Source organism: Ovis aries, chromosome 3 (genome assembly GCF_016772045.2).
Source record: "Ovis aries strain OAR_USU_Benz2616 breed Rambouillet chromosome 3, ARS-UI_Ramb_v3.0, whole genome shotgun sequence".
Lineage (NCBI taxonomy): Eukaryota > Metazoa > Chordata > Mammalia > Artiodactyla > Bovidae > Ovis > Ovis aries.
In genome coordinates this window covers 125,124,296-125,144,169 of record NC_056056.1, presented here as the reverse complement: position 1 = coordinate 125,144,169, position 19,874 = coordinate 125,124,296, and the positions used below count along the sequence as shown (strand labels likewise).

Below are 19,874 nucleotides of genomic sequence, written 5' to 3'. Positions count from 1 at the left end.
TGATTCATGGGGTCGCTAGGAACTGGACATGACTGAGTGACTGAACTGAACTGAACACTTTTAGCGGAACTTGATTCCTCCTCAAGTTTTGAAAAATTATGTCAGCTCTTACTTTTGTCCATGGTAGTCCAAATTCAATGTAATTGACTGGAGTACTTTATTATACATTTTTTGTATGTAGTCAAATACTAAAATATGTAAATCAATGCCTTCTTCATTGACGACAGTGATTTTGGTGAGTTCTAGTATAAAACTCTCTGCGATTTTCATATGCCAATTTAAAAAGTTTACCAACTTCATAAAAAAGAATTAAAGTATTCCCAAAGTAATTTCACACTAAATATACAGGTAGGGAGGAGTTACCCCAAATAGATTAATTCCTCTTAGCTATGTCTAGACTATATCGCTTAGATATAAAATGCTTATTTATACCCATTCTAATCAAAATTTCCCACAAACAGGATGTCCCTTAATAATTCACAGGAACAGTAACCAAGGGATCTCCAGAAAGTAATTCCAGTTGTTTACATGACACACAAACTGAGTGGAGAATAAATGTTAAAAGCCCTATTTTTATTATTATAACAAACCAGCTCTGCTGTATCACTTTTATTTCTTCTCATGTGAGCTTCACTGATCCTTTAGGAAAATTCTTTTTATCAGCATGTGCCACAATAAGTGGATATACCCTTGAAATGATGATGTAGCTCATTTTTTAAAGAAGCTGTCCAAATCATTAGATTCAGTTATTTCTAAATCTACTTAATTGTTATGAATCCAACATAATTCATTTTTATTAAGCAAAAGAAGTAATGTTACCATGTCTGGCATGTATCTTTTCCTGTAGATGGTAGTCATTAGGGACCCAGGGTGAAAGACTAGCCAACATCTGAAATGTCATTGTTAAAAAGGAATTCTGGAGGATCCAAAATTAGCTATTGGTCCAAAATTAGCTTGGTCTAGAAATCCCACACATAACTTTTACTTAAAAAATCACTAGTCAGAACTAGTCACACAGTCCCATTCAACCATAAGATGGTCAAGACTTTAAGCATACCATTGCCCAGAACTTTGAGAACTAACTTTAATGACTATAGAGTGAATCCCCCAGGAGAAAAAAAAAAAATAACCTATGACTATCCAAATATGAGTTAGTTACCAAAAACAACACATTACCTAAACTTCCTGAGGCTGCTTATTATCCCATTGAGCCAATATTATGTAAAATAGACAGTAACATAGACAGTTATATAAGTAAACTAGGCTTCCAATGAAGCCAATTCAAGGACTTAATCATTTTTTTTATTATGCTATATAATTTATGTAAAAAAATCTTTGGCAGAGACAAACATTGCATATTGACACATACTGCCAAAGTTATTATTAAGGCTACTCCCTTTTATTTTTGGCACTTATTCTGGAAGAAATTTTCCACATTTTTATTGTTATTGTAAAAGTTTTACAAGCTTTTCATTTTTGGCCAGTCAATTTCTGCTTAACAAATGTCTTTCATAAATGAAATCTGCTTATCTTCTAGAGAGTTTCTAAGACATCACATTAATTTTAAAAACAAATGTTTGCTATGTCATACTGCTTTTTAAGATCAACTAACTTATTTGAAGTTCCTAATAAACAGTTTCATACAGAAAATAGGTCTTGTGACTTTGATCATCAGAAACAGTTCATTTTCTGGCTGTTGATTTGTTTCTTTTTCTCACATCATGAATTGGACCTCTCCAGAGTAATGCAAGCTGCTTTCTGTATTATTCTTCATTATGGATGATAAATGTGAAACTTTACTTGTATTGCGATCCTCAGTCTTTTTCAAAGTTAATACTTTCTGGTAGTTGAAAAGAGAGATGCTGATGGCAAATCAGAAGCCTGCTTGAGCATATCCGAGGGTGTCCCTTAGATTATGAAAATAAAGTATCCTGCTGCATAAATTTGAATTCTGCTAAAATTACTTATTGATTTATAACCCTACAGTCCAAAGAGCTACTGAGGAAACACAACAGGGTCATTTATATATAGTGTAAGTGCTTAAAAATAAAAAGAACCATCAAGTTTTTAAAAAGTTAATACTTCAAATTGTAAAAACAAAAAGCATGTCTAAAAAAGGCAAAGATTTCTCAAAAGCCTGTGGGAAATTCTATGTTCATAGAATTTCCACTGAAAGTATTTGTAGACATTGATAACCCTGAACTTTCAGAAGTGTTAGAAAATACATCATCACCTTTGGGGCTTGTTTAAAAGCAACCCAAATATGTAAAAATAGAGTCATCTTGTTAGTAGAGTATGTAATGGTGAAAAGTTCACAAGGGTAGCGTTAGTTGTTTAGTCATTTCTGACTCTTTGTGACCCCATGGATTGTACACTGCCAGGCTCCTCTGTTTACGGGATTCTCCAGGCAAAAATACTGGAGTGTGTAGCCATTTTCTTCTCCAGGGACTCTTTCTGACCCAGGGATTGAACCTGGGTCTTCTGCATTGCAGGCGGATTCTTTACTGTCTAGGCCACCAGGTGGACTATAGCCTGCCAGACATAAGGGTAAAGTCCATGCTTATTTTATAATTACTCTATACATGGTGTTACATGTAATAGCCTCTAATAAATGTTTGTTTATTAAATGAGTGAAATGTCCAACGATCGCATAATTAAATAAATTAAAAAACTGACTAGGACTTCCACTGTGCTCCAATGGTTAATAATCCGTTTTGTAATGCAAGGACACTGGCTCAGTCCCTAGTCAGGGGACTAAGATCCCACATGCTATGAAGCAACTAAGTCCTCCAGCCACAACCACTGAGCATATGCATTCCAAAGCCCTCATGCCACAACTACAGTCTGTGAACCTTGAAAGATCCAAAGTGCTGCAACTAAGATCCAAGGCAGCCAAATAAATAAATATTTTAAAAAATAATACATTGCTCAATAATTCACTCAGCTGACTGTCGTAAATGCTTTAGGAAAACAGTTTCATTAGGAAACAGATTCTCATACAATAATGGTGGAATATAAAGTGATATATTATTTTGGGGAGAGCACTTTGCCTTTGTGTATCAAAAAGTTTTTTAAATGGGCCTACTTGTTGTTCTATCAAGTTTATTTCTAGGAATTTATTCTAAAAATATAATTATAATTTGTGACATCACTTTGCTCTAAAGAGGTGTATTGAAGAATTATTCAAATTAGCCAAAATTTATGGAACTATGCTTATTTTTCTTTTCTTTCTTTTCCATATTTTCCATAATGTGCTTATATTATTTATACATCATTACACATTTTAAAATTATGTCACAGAAAAAGATACTACTACGACAATGGAATTTAACTATTCTATAGGCTTTAAAGTCAAGAAGAAAACAATAAAAAAATTAAATCATTATTAAAATGGTAAAAAATATTCTGACAACTCTTCAGTTCAGTTCAGTCACTCAGTCATGTCCCACTCTTTGCAACCCCATGAATTGCAGCACGCCAGGCCTCCCTGTCCATCACCAACTCCCAGAGTTCACTCAGACTCACGTCCATTGAGTTGGTGATGCCATCCAGCCATCTCATCCTCTGTCGTCCCCTTCTCCTCCTGCCCCCAGTCCCTCCCAACATCAGAGTCTTTTCCAATGAGTCAGCTTTTCACATGAGGTGGCCAAAGTACTGGAGTTTCAGCTTTAGGATCATTCCTTCCAAAGAAATCCCAGGGCTGATCTCCTTCAGAATGGACTGGTTGGATCTCCTTGCAGTCCAAGGGACTCTCAAGAGTCTTCTCCAACACCACAGTTCAAAAGCATCAGTTCTTCGGTGGTCAGCTTTCTTCACAGTCCAACTCTCATATCCATACGTGACCACTGGAAAAACAATAGCCTTGACTAGACCTTAGTCAGTAAAGTAATGTCTCTGCTTTTGAATATGCTATCTAGGTTGGTCATAACTTTTCTTCCAAGGAGTAAGCGTTTTTTAATTTCATGGCTGCAGTCACCATCTGCAGTGATTTTGGAGCCCCCCAAAATAAAGTCTGACACTGTTTCCACTGTTTCCCCATCTATTTCCCATGAAGTGATGGGACCGGATGCCATGATCTTCGTTTTCTGAATGTTGAGCTTTAAGCTAACTTTTTCACTCTCCACTTTCACTTTTATCAAGAGGCTTTTTAGTTCCTCTTCTTAAAGATCATTAAATAATTTTTAAATGATGCTATTGAAGGCCTACAGAACTGTTTGGGAAAAATTGTTCCAGCCCCTCCCTTAGCCTCACTGCCATGCTACAAGTCATTTACTTTTCCTTCAACCTCAAGTAATTGTTTTTCTGTCCAGTTATTCTATCAATTACTAATATCAAAGTATGGGCAACTTCAGCTATTAATATTGACTTGTCTGTTTCCACATTTCCCCCTTCTATTTGCCATGAAATGATGGGACCAGATGCCATGATTTAGTTTTTAGAATGTTGGTTTTAAGCCAGCTTTTTCACTCTCACTCTCATCAAGAGGCTCTTTAGTTCTACTTCAATTTCTGCATTTTGAGTGGTATCATCTGCATATCTGAAGTTGATATTTCTCCCGGCAATCTTGATTCCAGCTTGTGATTCATCCAGCCTGGCATTTCTATACATATGTGTACTATACATATAAATATATATGTATACATATGTGTACTATATATATAAATTAAATAATCAAAGTGACAATATACAGCCTTGTCATACTCCTTTCCCAATTTTGAACTACTCAGTTGTTTCATTTCCAGTTTTAACTGTTGCTTCTTGACACACCTATGGGTTTCTCAGGAGACAGGTAAGGTGGTCTGTTATTTCCATCTTTTGAAGAATTTTCCAGTTTGTTGTGATCCATACAGTCAAAGGATTTAGTGTAGTCAATGAAGCAGAAGTAGATGTTTTTCTGGAATTCTCTTACTTTCCCCATGGTCTAATGAATGTTGGCAATTTGATCCCTGGTTCCTAAGCCTCTTCAAAACTCAGCTTGTACATCTGGAAATTCTCAGTTCATATACAGCTGAAGGTAACTTGAGAAATTTTGAGCATTACCTTGCTAGCATGTGAAATGAACACAATTGTATGGTAGTTTGAGCAGTATGGCATTGTCCTTCTTTGAGGTTGGAATGAAAACTGACCTTTTCCTGTCCTGTGGCCACTACTGAGTTTTCCAACTTTGCTGGCATAATGAGTGCAGAACTTTAATAGCATCATCTTTTCAGGTTTGAAATAATTCAGCTGGAATTCGATCATTTCTGCTAGCTTTATTTGTGGTCATGCTTCTTATAGCTCATTTGAATTCACACTCCAGGATGTCTGGCTCTAGGGAGTGACCACACCATCATGGTTATCCAGGTCATTATGACCTTCTTTGTATACTTCTGTGTATTCTTGCCACCTGTTCTTAATCTTTTCTGCTTCTTTTAGGTCCATACCATTTCTGTCCTTTATTGTGCCCATCCTTGTATGAAATGCTCCCCTGATATCTCCTTGATATACACGTACATATCTCTATGTGCATGCTAAGTCACTTCAGTCATGTCTGACTCTTTGCAACCCTTTGGACTGTAGCCCACCAGGCTCCTCTGTCCATGGGATCTTCCAGGCAAGAATACTGGAGCGGGTTGCCATATTCTTCTCCAAGGGATCTTCCAGACCCAGGGATCAAACCTGCATCTCCATTGTTTCATATTTTCTTTAATTCTTAAAACATGGTTTCCTTTAGTGAAACATTTAAGTTGCCTCAAAGACAATTTCTATTGACCACTTTCATTTTTCTGTATATTGGCTAAACTTTCCTCTTTATTTGCTTGTGTCTTAATTTGTTGTTCAAAACTGGAAAATTTAGATAATAGAGTGGATGATTTTTGTTCATGGCGGTTATGCTGTATAAAGCCACTGCAAACCTGAATTAATAAATACTGAACTGGTGCATATGTATATCATATAAATTAGTCTTAAATCCTGAAAGCATCACATCCTGGTAGACTTTTATTTTACAAAGAGAAAATAATGTTTAGAAATGTTACTAATTTGCCTGAGGTTGCTCCACTACTGTCTTCATCTTGTGGTCACCTCTGATGAGAGCTAAAACAAGAAGGCAGAGAACCACCTTATTTGACCTCACCTGAACATCTGTATCAGGTGACTTTAAATTTTTGCTACTCTGTACACTCAATTTGTGAATACTCTGTGCATTCACACTAAATATCCATGTGAATGACTGTAAAATACCATGAGTACTTTGGTGTCATAAATCAGTTTCAGTGAGTAGGCAACAAATATGGAATCTGGGAATAATAAGGACCAACTGTACAATGTAGCAACTCTGGAGTCAGACACTGCTTTCTGCAATTTCGTTTTTACTCTTTCATGTGCTGTTGCTGCTGCTGTTGTTTGTTTGGTGACTTTTCACGGCTAATTCAAGAGTATTCCCTGCAGTGTGTGGCCACTGAATTTTTGCTTTTTAACTTTCTTTTTTGTTGTTTGTATTTTTAAGCCTGGATTGGTTGGGTTTACCCCTGGGTTAGCATAGCTTACTGGTCAGTCGTTGGTTGGTCACAGTTTTCCATCAGCCAACAAATCTTCCGCCCTTTCCAAGGGGATCTGTGTGCACATGGAGACAAACCTGCAGGCAGTTTACACATCCGCTTTCACCTTTATTCTTGCTTGCTAAGGGCATCAAGGCCAGACAGATATGAGTAAGTAACTGGGTCTTTCTCCAGTTTTTCTGCACATGTGCACAACCTACACATGTGTGTGGATCCTTAGCAATATTTGGAGCTTCTCCAACCCTCCAAAATCACTGCAGATGGTGATTACAGCCATGAAATTAAAAGATGCTTGCTCCTTGGAAGAAAAGCTACGACCAACCTAGACAGCATACTAAAAAGCAGAGACATTACTTTGCTGACAAAGGTATGTCTAGTCAAAGTTATGTTTTTTTTCAGTAGCCATGTATGGATGTGAGAGTTGGACCATAAAGAAAGCTGAGCGCTGAAGAATTTATGCTTTTGAACTGTGGTGTTGGAGAAGACTCTTGAGAGTCCTTTGAACTGCAAGGAGATCCAACCAATCAATCCTAAAGGAAATCAGTCCTGAATATTCATTGGAAGAACTGATGCTGAAGCTGAAGCTCCAATACTTTGGCCACCTGATGCGAGGAACTGACTCATTGGACAAACACTGATGCTGGGAAAGACTGAAGGCATGAGGAGAAGGGAAAACAGAGGATGAGATGGTTGGATGGCGTCACTGACTCGATGTACAACAGTTTGAGTAATCTCTGGGAGTTGGTGATGGACAGGGAAGCCTGGTGTGCTGTAGTCCATGGGGCTGCAGAGTCGGACATGACTGAGCAACTGAACTGAACCATAGTCACCATGCTGTCCGTTATAGCCCTGTGACTTATTTTTATAATGGAAATTGTGTACCTTTTGACCCACTTCACCCATTTCATATCCTACCTCAGACACTTTTCCCCTTGTGACCATCAATCTGTTCTGTGTATCTATCAGCTTGGGGGTCTTTGTGATTTTGGTTTTTTAGATGCTACTTATATAAAGCTGAGATTATATGATATTTATTTCACTTAGCATGATTATCTCAGAATCTATTTATGTTATCATAAAGGCAACATTTCTTTCTTTAAAGGCTGAAATACATACACATAAACACAAATATATACCATATTTTTTTTTATCCGTTCATCCACCGATGGACACTTCGACTGTTTCCATATCTTGGCTATTGTATATGACACTGCAGTGAACATGGGGGGTGCATATATCTTTTTAAGATGATGTTTTCATTTTCTTTACCTAGTAGCTTTTCTTAAATAAACATTTTCTACTTTGAACTATGCCTCTGGTTAATTTCTAAGGTTCTGTAATGGTTGATGTAGACAATTTTTGCTAGTATTTTCTTTGTTCTTCTGGAGGGAATTTACCAAGGTTATTTCTCTGTCATTCTGAAAGTTTCACCTCAAGCAATTATTTTTATCACTTTTCTTGGAAACTAACTTTTGTAGTGGCAACCTATACCTTTTTTTGCCATCATATTATGCTTACCTGGTATGCTTTCCCAAGCTCAGCTGATAGGGTAATCAATTTTAATATAGTCATTTCTTTTTTTATTTATCAGCTTTTTAAGTATCCATAATATACACAATCCTTGGTAATTACTGTGGAAAATTTAAAGAAAACTTCACAAACCCACTTCACTTCATCCTGAAGGATCTTACAGTCAAACTGAATAAGACAGACATAATACAGATAAAATTGTATTGGTGATGGACAAGGGAGCCTGGTGTGCTGCAGTCCATGGGGTCACAAAGAGTCAGACATGACTGAGCAACTGAACTGAACTGAATACAGATAAATATAAAACCTTAAAGTATGTAATAAGTTCTATAAAATGATTAGAGCACACAACTCAAACACTTTTAAGTAGTAAGTGATATTTCACCTAGAGGCATCATGAAAAGCTTCATGAAGTCATGGCATAAAAGTCCATGTATTCATGGTGATAACATTATCCTTTCTAGTTTCTAAATGTATATTTTTAAGATGTCAGCTTACCTGCAGTGTTATATGAATTTAAGTGCTTTAATCATGGAGACAGGTCAACAGAGCAAGCAGGTTTTCACCGCCCCTCTAATCTTGCTATCTCAGAAACTTTCTATTCCAGCTGTGCTATGGCATAACTTTCAGTATTTGTCATTACAGTGTTTTATCTTAAAGGCTACAAAATCATCTAGCATTTGCCTATGCCTATCATCATCACCCTTTTGAAAATTATAATGAGAAACAGATTTTTTGTTGGAGGGCAAGGATAGTATTCCTCATAGAGAACACTAGAAAGCAGATCATATACTAACAGACCTACACTGCTGCTATTTTCATGATCAGACAGTGTGAACTTTCATCTGTGAGCAGGCTGGTCGTGTCCATATTTGGTGCACTAGAGATGCTGAATGAATAAGTGGGGCATCTGTGGAAGCCCAAAGAGAACGAACATCTTCCAAATAAATGTCCAGGTAAAAATAAACAATCAAAGCACAGGTCTGTTAAATTCCACTGTTCGCTCTAAAAATAGCTATACATGAAAATAGAGTCAAGTGTTTTACAAAGTACCTTGGCAATAAGAAGTGCTATTCCAGTGAAGTGTAAGTCCTAGGAATTCAAAAGAGTTGGGCAAAGCAACTAAATGGTGAAGTTATAAACACAGGTTGCTAAAGAAAGAAGCATTAGTAATAATGACATCCATGTGGGAACCCCTGCACAGAGCACCATAAATCTGACTGACTCATGTCAACAAGACAGAAAACAGTGACTGAAACAAAAGATCTGAAAAGCTTGCTGCAAAAAGGTCAGTGGCGGATTGTGAATAATTTAGGACAAATAGTAAAGGACAATACCAGCCAGTCTTTCTACGTGACTAGAACATTACAGCTTGAAAGTACTCAAATAAAGATGAAATACTAGATGTTAAAATGCATTCTGTGTGTTTACTGGAAGGTGGTTCATGTTAATCCTTTTAAATCTCTGCTCAGTATTAAAGCCTAGAGAATCCTTCATAGGGCAGCAAGGAGTCGTTTTTCAAAGGGAGTGTAATGGAAGGATAATCCTAATATTTGTTGCTTGATTTTTAGTCCTCATTCAGCTCATGTGAAATTGGGACTCGTTTTGTAGGTTGATTATAAAACATTATAAATCTCAAAATTTAGCCAAAACATATACAACAGTGAGTTCCAAGTTATCAGTCATATGAAGTGGGGGAGTAGGGAGCATGGAAGCACAGCTTCAATAATGATGCTGCCATTTTCTATAAATGTGCTACTTTTTGGATGTTTTAAGCTATTAAGAACTTTTTACAATAACATATTTAATAAGCCAAATAAATCTGGATACCACAACAAAGACTACTGCTTGAGATTTCAACTTCTGCATCACTCCCCTGGGGACACTCTGTGTCATATAAAATAGCACAGCAGCCTCCTGGCCACTTAATGTGGCACAATAACACTTGAACTGAAAGCCAGGTCAACTGATGCTAATTTGTAATTCTTTTAAGCATGGCAGGTGAGTTGGTTAATTTTATGTATTGACTTAGCTAGGTCATGGTGATGAGTTTTTGTTAAACATCAGTCTAAATATTGCTGTGAAGGTATTTCTTAGCTGTGATTAATATTTAAAATAGTAGACTTTGACTAAAGCAGATTACCCTCCATATGGTGGGTGGGCCTCGTTTAATTTGTTGAAGGTCTTAGGAAAAAAGACCAAGGGTGCCCAAGGAAGAGAGAATTCTACCTTGGACTTCCCTTGGACTTGAGATCACATTATCAACTCTTCCTTCAGTCTCCAGCCTGCTGGCCTGCCTGTGTGTATGTGTGTGCTAAGTCATTTCAGTCATATTTGACTCTTTGTGACTGCATGGACTGTATAGCTCACCAGGCTCCTCTGTCCATGGGATTCTCCAGAAAAGAATACTGAAATGGGTTGCCATGCCCTCCTCCGGGGGATCTTCCTAATCCAGGGATCGAACTCACATCTCTTATGTCTCCTGCATTGGCAGGTGAGTTCATTCACAGGTAAGCACCACCTGGGTCTGCCTATAGATTTCAGAATTACCTACTCCTACAAATCATGTGAGCCAGTTCCTTAAAATATCTATCTATCTAACATCCATCTATCTACACACATCCTATTGGTTCAATTTCTGTGGAGAACATTGACCATCATACCAAACAAAATAGAAACCCAACAATGTCTTCCATGTTTGGCCATCAGTGTGTCTAAACTACCTGTAAATGCAAGTTGGTCAATACTCACTAGAAATGTTGAAGACTGGTATACATACACATGCTGAACAGAATTCCTGTAGCTACTGACTTGAAGTAATAGGCTTTTCCTAAAACATTGACACGAATAGCATACCTCTGAATGCTTTATTTTTTTCCCTAGTTGCCTACCAGAAGTGAAAGCAATTCATTATACACATTGGAAATTCAACTGCAACATAAATCTGATGGCTTTCTGGGCAAAAATGATGATCCTATTCCAAAACCAACACAAAGTGTTTTGGTATGATTTTACAGTTGTGATGGTCTCTTAAGACATGCTATATCTCCATATTTATTTGGTTCCCTCTTATAACCAATAAAATTTTTGAAAAATATAACCCTCTCTACCTCAATCCAAAAACATCTGTTGAGGACCCACTGTGTTCAGTGCTAGAGATAAAAAGATGAGGAATAACTTTAAAGAGGTCAATGTTCAATAGGAACACAACATATAAATAATTATTAAAAAATGTCTAAGTAAGGCAATGTATTAAAGACACGTTTATTCTACCCTTCAAACTCAAATCCCATCAAAAATAGCAAAAAAAAAAAAAAAAGACAAGTAAATATAAAACATTCATTAAGATGAAGAGATTCCTGTGACTTCTCAGACACATTAAGGATCACACCCAGAGAGAAGAGAACATGCTTAGTTCCAACAAACTTTGTTTTGGATTTTGAGTTAGAAATAAACCACCCCCCAATTTGTTACATAACGGCAACCCACTCCAGTATTCTTGCCTGGAGAATCCCATGGATGGAGGAGCCTGATGGGCTACAGTCCACGGGGTCGCAAAGAGTCAGACATGACTGAGTGACTTAACTTTCAACGGGCATATACAATAATATTTTTTATTAGAATGCCATGTTAGACCAATTTTGAACTGTGATTTAGACCAATTTTCAGAACTGTGAAACAGGGAACACTTAAGGAAAATTTGTAGTGGTGCTCATGTCATTTCTACTGTTAGTTTCTCTGCCAAAAGGGAGGGGTAAGTCAATGGAAAAGAAGATTAAAGAACTTTTAAAAAGACTATTAAGTAAAGTTTCTACACTTTGCAAGCTAAGGAGACATTTATTCCTTGGGTAAAGAAAATAACTTGAAGATAGCAGTGTTTGAAATAAATCCCCAAACTGTTCATCAGCAGGTACTTACCACCACTCAAAGCTCAGAAATGTTCAGAAAAGAAATTATCATGGGACCTAAGCCAGAAAACTTAAGAGGGGAAAGATAGACTGGAAGCAAGAAAGAAAAAGAAACATGAGGAAAAGAGAGCTGAAAAACACAAAAAATAGTTAAATCACATAATTCTATGTAGTAAAATTGTAGAGAATGATTTTAAGAAAAGATATTGAAAAGTTCAAAATAGTTATATAAGTGTACAAAGAAGCACTCAATAGAGCATGGAAAAGAATATGAAGCAACTTATAAAACTCAGGCATTAGAAGAAGACAAGTAAAAGCATCATAATGATGAAAAATATTCTAGAAACAACCCTCCTAAATGGAATAAATGCAACTTAAAAAGTCAGAAATATGGAGACTATGTTTGAGAAGCTAACCTCAAATGAAGTGGAAGAACTAGGCATGCAGGATTTCAGGCAAGATAATTGGGGACTTCCCTGGTGGCTCAGATGGTAAAGCGTCTGTCTACAATGCGGGAGACCCGGGTTCAATCCCTGGGTTGGGAAGATCCCCTGGAGAAGGAAATGGCAACACACTCCAGTACTATTGCCTGGAAAATCCCATGGACAGAGGAGCCCGGTAGGCTACAGTCCATGGGGTCACAAAGAGTCGGACACGACTGAGCAACTTCACTTTCACTTTCAATACACACATAATGTCAGTTTCTGAAGAAGAGAAAAGTGTCTTGGAAGCCAATAATGCTCTTCATGTAGATTCTGATTTTTCACTCATTCCAGGAACATAGCAAGATTTCCTTTGATAGTCATGGCCATGTGACTAGACTGAACCCCATAAATGTGAATGATAAAGGCTTTAGGAGTTAGCATTCAATTTACTACATTCCCTTTTCTCTGCATTTGGTCAACTTTGTAAATGTGTCAGCAAGGAGACTTCAATACTGCATATCAGTAATATGTGAATTTTTTTTTAAGGTCAAACTCTTAGAAACAAAGAGAAGAAAAGTATCTAGATGTGGGGTAAATACAAGTTGGGATCAAGACTGCTGGGAGAAATATCAATAACCTCAGATATGCAGATGACACCACCCTAATAGCAGAAAGTGAAGAGGAACTGAAGAGCCTCTTGATGAAGGTGAAAGAGGTGAGTGAAAAAACTGACTTAAAACTCAACATTCAGAAAATTAAGATCATGGCATCTGGTCCCATCACTTCATGGCAAATAGATGGGGAAACAATGAAAACAGTGACAGACTTTATTTTGGGGGGACTCCAAAATCACTGCAGATGGTGACTGCAGCCATGACATTAAAAGACACTTGCTCCTTGGAAACAAGCTACGAAAAACCTAGACAGCATATTAAAAAACAGAGAGATCACTTTTTCAACAAAGGTTCATATGGGTTTTTCAGTAGTCATGTATGGATGTGAGAATTGGATCATAAAGAAGGCTGAGTGCCAAAGAATTGATGCTTTCAACCTCTGGTGCTGGAGAAGACTCTTGAGAGTGCCTTAGACAGAAAGGAGATCAAACCAGTCAGTCCTAAAGGAAATCAACCCTGAATATTCATTGGAAGAATTGAAGCTGAAGCTGAAGCTCTAATACTTTGGCCAGATGATGTGAAGAGCTAACTCATTGAAAAAGACTCTAATGGTGGAAAAGATTGAGGGTAGGAGGAGAAGGGGGTGACAGAGGATGAGATGGCTGGATGGCATCTTCGACTCAACGGACATGAATTTGAGCAAATTTCAGAAGATAGTGAAGGACAGGGAAGCCTGGCATGCTGTAGTCCACTGGGTCTGAGTCAGACACAACTAAGCAACTGAATAGCAAAGTGAAAGGGTATAAACACTCAACTATAAGATGAACAAGGTCTGAGGATCTAATGAATAGTATGATGATTATAGTTAATAATATGACATTGTATAATTGAGAGGAGGGAATGGCTACCCATTCCAAAATGTTTACCTACAGAATTCCATGGACAGAGGAGCCTGGCAGGCTACATACAGACCATAGGGCCCCAAAGAGTCAGACATGACTGAATGATGAACAGTTTCTCTTTTTTTTTTTTTCAAGAGAACAGAAATTAAATGTTATCACTGGAAAAAAACAGATAAAAAAAAGATGAATGTGTTATTAGATGGTGGGAATCCTTTCACAATTCACACGAATTTCAGATCACCATGATGTACACATTAAGACATAGATGTACACCTTAAGATGATATTCATCTAGCATCAATTATATCTCAATAAAGCTGGAAAAATAAAATTAAAATAGAAAAGGAATCTCCATTAGCTTGGGTTCTTGAGTGACTGTAACCAACAGTGCTCTAATGACCCATGTTGGACTTGTAATAACAATAAGAAATAAAATTTAATGTGTAATGACATTAAGATTTTAATAGTACAGCATAACTTAGACTGATACAAATGTAGTGTGAAAACTATTAAAAGAAAATAGTCTATCCCAAAAGTCTTAGTACAGTTTTAAGCCTTCTTATGTTCAGTAGTATAAATGATACCAACTTAAAGAAAAAAAAAAACAAAACAGAATTTGAAAGTTTATTTACATTTCCTCTATACTTATTTTTGTTGTTGCCAATGCATTTTTCTTTTTTGTGGTTGTTTCTTCCAATTTTCACCATATTAAATTAGAGGTACTTAAAAAGTTAAAATTACAAATGTATTGCTTGAAATTCACAAAACTAAATAAGTATAAAAACATATAAGTAACTTTCAAGTGGTGAAATTGGTGAGGCATTATTTGCTTCCCTCACTAGTCTGTGAAGGCAGGAGGAGAAGGGGATGGCAGAGGATGAGATGATTGGATGGCATCACCAATTCAATGGACATGAGTGTAAGCAAGCTCCGGGAGATGGTGAAGGACAGGGAAGCCTTGCGTGCTGCAGTCCACGGAGTCGCAAAGAATGGGAAATGACTGAGCAGCAACTAGTTTGTGAACTACTTGAAGAAAGAGACTACGTTTTAAATCAAGCAGAGGGCCTGGCATTGTATAGATCTTAAATAAACTTTCTTGGACAAAACTGATTTGTTACTGCCTTTAGTGTCTCCATGTAGATTGTTTGAGACTGATATATTTGACTAAGAATTATGACTGGGACCCTTTTGACTCAACATATATATGTACAGTTAAAAAGGTTTCTAGTTTCTTTACTTTTGATAGTATGGCTTTTATTTAAGTCAATTTAGCTGCAGAGGCTACTGAAGATACTTTAAGCTTCAAATTGTAAAAGATATGATTGATAGAAGCCGTTATATAATTATGTCAAAGTAATCCTTTATAAACTGGTTTAGAAATGACAGAACAGCATTTTACAGTTAAAATGAAGTTCAAATTGAGACATCTGAACATGTAACTGACAGGGTTTTACTCTTTCTCTCTTTGAAAGCAAAGTGATCAGTCATGTTCTGCAAATGGATTACATACATGAGATTGAATGCATAAATATCTCAGCTTAAATCTTTTAAAATGCCATAATTCTTCTTCTCCATTACCCACTTGACTCTATCCAGATAATATATGTAGTCTTTAAAAGCCATTACATATCTTTAACCTTTAACTTTAACGTAGAAAAGAGATGGTTAGAGGAATTCTTTTCAGGTAAATCACAAAAGTACAAGAGACTCATCTTCTCTGGCTTATATTTTAGCTCCAATCTTTGACTAAATATGTTATCATACTTCTCTGAGTCTCCTCTACTTCTATTATCACTGTTACTTGGTTTCCTTTGCTGACTCTTCTTTTGTCCTCTTGCCCCTTTGATTGTGGATAATTTATTGAATTCAATCCTCAGGTTTCTTCCCCCCCCTTTGATGATCGTTTTAATATCTATGGCTTTACTGAAAACTTTCAATTTAACATCTTCAGCTCTAACCAATTACTTCCATCTCAATTTTTTGTCACACATGCCGCCTGGAATTTTCTGCAACCTCTGCCAACTTAGCGTATCTAAAAACTGATTTCTTCCCTGAGCATGTCTTACCAGAATTTTTAAAACTTTAAATTTATTTTTAATTGAAGGATAATTGCTTTACAATATTGTGTTGGTTTCTGCCATACATCAACATCAATCAGCCATAGGTATACATATGTCCCCTCCCTCTTGAAGCTCCTTCTCACCTCCCACCCCAACCCACCCCTCTAGATTGTCTCAGAGTACTGGTCTGAGCTTCTTGAGTCATACATAAAATTCCCACTGCTACCTATTTTACATATGGTGATGTATGTTTCTATGATACTCTCTCAGTTTGTTCCCCCCTCTCCTTCCTCCACTGTGTCCACAAGTCTGTTTATATGTACATCTCCATTGCTGCCCTGCAAACAGGTTCATCAGTGTTCTCTTTCTAGAGTCCATATATATGTGTTACTATATGATATTTGTTTTTCTCTTTCTGACTTACTTCACTCTGTGTAACAGACTCTAGGCAAATTTTAAATCAGTGGTTCTCAACTCAAATTTTGGAGAGGAAACCTGAAGTTGTTAGAAAGTGAAGTTGAATCAGAATTATATATGGAGATTTTCAAATCAGCCTCTCTCCACATAAACTGTGTCAGAACTTCCTGGGGTGGGGAATTGGGAAAATGGACATAAAGTAAAAAAGAGTTTCTGGGTGATTTTGCCCAATCTTAACCTCCCACTACCCCCAGTTAAGATGGCTATGCTAGGCCCATGTATATCCACAACTCCTTTATCCTTGTCCATTCCTTGCAACTGCTGCTGCACACATAATCAAACGCATTTGAGACAAGGTAAGGGATTTCTTATTTTCACCAAAAGAGAAAGAAAGGAGCTAGCAAATTACATGGAATAGTCCTAATTCTGAAACACCTCTAACAGCGATTTCATGCTCAACATCTCCAACGTTTGTTTCATGTTCTTTACGCCCATTCTGTCTACAAGATGCCTTTCTTCAGGATTACTAGGATCATCTTGACTTCTTAATACCTTCAGTTTTGTTTTTCTTTTCCTTTATTACCAGTGTATATTTGTTTTAATTTATTTTTTAATTGAAATATAGTTGTTCCTTTAGTCTTTTTTCAACTTCATCCACCCTACATCTACTACCAAATGTATAAATTACATGTGTGTGTAGGGCTTCCCTAGTGGCTCAGATGGTAAAGCGTCTGCCTGCAATACAGGAGACCTGGGTTCAGTCCCTGGGTTGGGAAGATCCCCTTGAGGAGGGCATGGCAACCCACTCCAGTATTCTTGCCTGGAGAATCCCCATGGACAAAGGAGCTTGGCATGCTACAGTCTATAGGGTCACAAAGAGTCGGACATGATTGAGCGACTAAGCACACAGCACATCCTTTTAATTTTGGCCATTCTAGTAGAAGTATAGTTATATTTCATTGTGGTTTTAATTTTCATTTTCCTGATAACTGATTATGTTAAATATTTTTTCTGTGCTTGTGTGTCATTTATGTTTTTCTTTGTGAAATGCCTGTTAAAATCTTTGTGTTTTTTTTTTTCCCAGACTTTTGTCTTCTAATTATTGATCTATGTCTTAGCATGTGTGTGTGCTCATTCCTGTCCAGCTCCTTGTGATCCCATGGACTGTAACCCTCCAGGAGCCTCTGTCCATGGAATTTCCCAAGAATACTGAAGTGGATTGCCATTTCCTCCTCCAGGGGATCTTCCTGACCGAGGGTTTGAACTTGTATTTCTTGTGTCTCCTGCATTGCCAGGTGGACTCTTTACCACTGTGTCACCTGGGAAGCCCCAATTATGAGTTATAGTTGTTTCTTTTTATTGTCAGGATACAAATGCTTTCAAAGATATGTATTTCACATATATTTTCCCCAAATTTTGCCATACCTTTTCAGTTTTTATATAGTGTCTTTAGAAAAGCAAAAGTTTTAATTTAATGAAGTCTAATTTAATTTAATGAAGTCTAATTTGATTTAATGAAGTCTAATTTAACCATCTTTTTCTTCCATGGTCCGTGCATTTTGTGACATATCTAACTTTTGTTGTTGTTGTTGTTGTTTAACCCAAGGGCACAAAGATTTACTCCTCATTTTTTTTCCAGAATTTTTATATTTTATTTTTGTTTAGGCCTACAATCCTTTCAGAATAATTCGTATATATATAAGATAAGGGCCAAAGTTCTTATTTGCATGTGCTTAGTCACTCAGTCATGTTCAACTCTTTGCAACCCTTTGGACTGTAGCCTACCAGGCTCCTCTGTTCATGGGATTTTCCAGGCAAGAATACAGGAGCGGGTTACCATTTCCTCCTCCAGGGGATCTTCCTGACCCAGAGATCAAACCTGCTTCTCCTATATCTCCTGCATTGGCACGTGGATTCTTCACCCACTGAGCAATACCAGGAGCCAATTATTCCAGCACTATTTGTTGAAAAGACCATCCTTTGCCCATTGAATTACTCTAGCTCCTTTGATGAAATTCGTGCTCTCTCTTCTATTCCGCTGATCTATATGTTAACCCTAATGCTAGCACTACACCATTTCGATTAGTAAAGTTTCATAGTAGACCATGAAATCGAGTGGTATAGGCTTTTAATTTTTTTCTTTTCAGCAAAGATCATCTTTTCATCATGAATCACCTTGGCTATTCTATGTATGTAGAATTTTCATGTGGATTTAAGAATAACTTTGTCAAATTCTTAAAAAAAAACAAAAACAACAGTGGGTTTTTGACTAGAGTAGCATTGACACCATAGGCCATAATGGGAAAAATTTGAAATCTTAATAGTAAAAGCTCTTCTAAAAAGCTCAATATATGTCATGTATTTGGATATTCTTTAATTAACTCCAGCAATGTTTCATAGTTTTTAGTTTATGAAATTTGAACACAGTTTGTTAATTATGTCCATGAGTATTTCATATTTTTATGCTATTTAACTGGTATCGATTTTTAAACGTCATCTTTTAGTTATGCCATGCTAACAAATAGAAACAAAATTGATTTTGTATAATTGCTTTGAATATGCAATCTTGCTAAATTCATTTATACATTCTTCCTTTTTTTTTTTTTTTTTTGTAGAATACATAGCATTTTCTTCATAAACATGCCCTAAGCAGGTAAGGTCAGTTTTATTCTTCTATTCCAATTTATATGCATTTTGGTGGGGGGGAATGTGGTTATTCTTCTGGCTAGGTCTTCCAGTGCAATGTAGGAAAAAAGTGGAGGTGGGGAACATATTTGGTTCTTCCCAAACTAGGGAGAAAATACTCAGCATTTCATTATTAAGTATAGGTTGTGGGTTTCTCATAGATACTCTTTGTCATATGGACAATCTTCTATCCAGTTGCTTGCCTACTAAGAGTTTTCTATCAGGAATTGCTGTTGAATTTTGTCAAATGCTTTTTCTGTATCTATGCTGATAATTTTGGAGATGGCAATGGCAACACTCTAGTACTCTTGCCTGGAAAATCCCATGGGCAGAGGAGCCTGGTAGGCTAGAGTCCATGAGGTCATGAAGAGTCGGACACGACTGAGTGACTTCACTTTCACTTTTCCTTTTCATGCATTGGAGAAGGAAATGGCAACCCACTCATGTGTTCTTGCCTGGAGAATCCCAGGGATGGGGGAGCCTGGTGGGCTGCCATCTATGGGGTTACACAGAGTCGGACACGACTGATGTGACTTAGCAGCAGCAGCAGCAGCATGCTGATAATTATATCATTTTTTGCTTTAAAACCTGTTAGTAAGTGTATTACATTGACTACTATACAAATGTCTCCACAAATGTCAACACTGCATTAGTGAGAGAAAACCTACTTGCTCATGTTGTCTTTTCCTTCAATTATTGCTAGATTATATTTGTTAAAGTATATTTTATAAACTCTAAGTTATAAGCATATCCATTTTGTCTTGCCTTATTGCTTGCATTGTTTCTGACAATGCT

General features: G+C 36.9%; 1 long non-coding RNA gene across 1 annotated transcript in view; it reads left to right on the top strand.

The window, feature by feature from the left end:
- The window catches only part of LOC132659610 (uncharacterized), a 42,735-nt gene that overhangs the window by 17,554 nt on the left and 5,307 nt on the right, over positions 1-19,874 (top strand). The window contains exons 2-3 of the long non-coding RNA XR_009600198.1: positions 12,949-13,117; positions 19,010-19,047. This is a non-coding gene — a long non-coding RNA (uncharacterized LOC132659610). The remainder of the gene's footprint in view (positions 1-12,948; positions 13,118-19,009; positions 19,048-19,874) is intronic.